The sequence below is a fragment of the Phlebotomus papatasi genome, chromosome 2, assembly GCF_024763615.1.
Source record: "Phlebotomus papatasi isolate M1 chromosome 2, Ppap_2.1, whole genome shotgun sequence".
In the NCBI taxonomy this organism is placed as follows: domain Eukaryota; kingdom Metazoa; phylum Arthropoda; class Insecta; order Diptera; family Psychodidae; genus Phlebotomus; species Phlebotomus papatasi.
The window spans coordinates 61,947,729-61,949,972 of record NC_077223.1 but is presented as its reverse complement, the minus strand read 5'-3'; the positions used below and the strand labels follow the sequence as shown (position 1 = coordinate 61,949,972).

The following is a 2,244-nucleotide window of genomic DNA, read 5'->3' as shown; positions in this document are numbered from 1 at the left end:
ACTGCCCAAGATTCCCGTGAATTTCATGTTAGTTGTGAAGTAAATAAAATGTTTGTGAGGTTAAACTCTCTGGCCTTTGTTTTCCTCCCTGCCGTCGTGGTCTCCGGTCAAATCTGCAATAATACTAAAACTTGAGATCGATCGATACCATAGGGGCTGAGTTATTGAGAAAACAAAATTTGTGGGTATTCTAAAATGGCGGAAGATATCGAAATTTACCACACACGAAATTTACATTTAATCACCTATCGAAATTTAATTAACCATTTTCTTGGAAAATTCTGTCAAAATCGAGTTCAAAAGTGTGCGGTGGTGCCCTAGTTTCCCCTACGCAGTAAGATCCACATTAAACATATTTAATTAAGCGAGGTATAATTTGACAATTCTGACCAAAAATATGTTAATTCTGGAATAAATCAAGCTCCTGAAAAAATTCTAGATTTGGAAATCTCTTTAGTTTCCACTCATATAAGAAAAAATGTAAAAAGAAACTAAAAATGCATATTTAAAGAAAACCTAAATATGGCCCAGACAAACGGATTTCAGATTTGAGATCCTTATGCCGGCTTCAGACTGAAGGTTTAGCCCAGTTCCCGAAGGTTTCAAAAATCTTAATAACAAGCAATTTTATTGATTTTTCAAAATTTAATGAATCATTGAATCATTTGCTCTTATAATCCAATCCTAAACAACATTTTTCTAAAAAATCATGCCTGATTAGGAATTAGGGGAGTTAAGTCGGATGGCTAAGTCTCAGGTCTGAAGCTGGTCTTACAATGACCCTCTAACAAGTTGTAGCACTCTCGATTCAGACACCGGCGACGTGTCCTTAATGTTATCAATTTTATGGCCCACACTCAAAGAGAAAGTTTTATATAGGGGAGAGTGGGGTACCATATGATTGGGCTATCTTTGAAATTGGACTTTTTTTCAAATTTTTAAATGGAATTGAAGCTTATCATAATGTAAATTAGCTTCACAATGGGTTTGTGGAACTAAAGGAAACTTTGATAAAGGAAACTGTGTTAAATTTGATTAAATACCGAAACATTAATTTTTATCGTTCTTGATAATAATAAATATTTCTTATCGGAAATTTATTATACTATTAAATTCGATTAAAATTAAACTATTACCAATAATTTCTTATCAGTACATAATCTTTCATTTATAAAGAACTTAGAAATTTATGAATATTAATCAATTCGGATCTGGTATGGTTCATTAATATAATTATAGTAAAAAGACTTTGAAAATGATATAAATATACAGAGAAGCAAGCATTTCAAGTTAGTTTTCTGTACAAAACAAGAACAATGAAAGTATTTGTTTGTATTTTTTTGCTTCTGGTGATTTATTTTGGTAAAGTAAATAGTCTGAAATAGTGATAAAATAATAACAATAATAATATTTCTTTCATAAAGCTGCAACTGAGGGACAGTTAGATCTTCAATGTCCCGCAAAATGTGAACCAAAAGGAGGAGAAATCTGTTGTATTTACAGTAGAAAGGAAAAAGCTACTTTCCCTAATCAATGTGTTTCTGATCAAACCAACTGCAAATCAGGAAGACGTACGTAAATTGTTATTTTTCAATTTAGGTTCTTTAGGATGAACTTACAAAATGCATCATCTAGCCATGTATAAACTTTTATTATCAATTTTAGGGTGCATAAGAATACGAAGAAGACCCTGTAGAAAATCCAGAAAATCCAAAAGAAGACAAGGATAGAGTTTTCTTGTTATGCAAGGGTTGGGTAGTTTCACGTATGCATCAGTTTCGAAAATGATGTTTTATTGGGAGAAAAATAATTATTTAGGAAATGGTCTGTATATTTTTAAATAGTCAGTATCTAAGAGGAACTAACGGAATATAATCAGTTTGAATATAGTTTATATTTGTTTAGCAAGGGTCTTGAAAAAAAGGTTCAGCTGCGTGAAACTACACATCATCCACTACATCTTACTATGTGAAACCCTTGTAACTTTGAACTTAAAATAAAGAATTTATCCACAATAAGTCTGTTTTGAGTTTCAATTTGACTATTATCAGCAAAGAAATCATATTTTTACAAGATTTTAAAATTCTAAGACTTCCAAAGCTTCGGAAAAATTACGGCATTTGTCCATCAACCTATTTGTTTCTTAAGAATTTTAGAGAACAAGCAGCGAGAGAAACACTTTAAAGGATACCACAGGATACTTTATTAAAGGCTTATATTGAAAGGAATTTAACGATTTATTTT

At 31.3% G+C, this 2,244-nt stretch overlaps 1 long non-coding RNA gene across 1 annotated transcript; it reads left to right on the top strand.

The window, feature by feature from the left end:
* Nucleotides 1-1,289: 1,289 nt before the first annotated feature.
* Nucleotides 1,290-2,018, top strand: LOC129802000 (uncharacterized). The gene is made up of 3 exons (XR_008751749.1): nucleotides 1,290-1,362; nucleotides 1,425-1,571; nucleotides 1,666-2,018. It is a non-coding gene; the product is annotated as an uncharacterized LOC129802000 (long non-coding RNA).
* The last annotated feature ends 226 nt before the right edge of the window (nucleotides 2,019-2,244 follow it).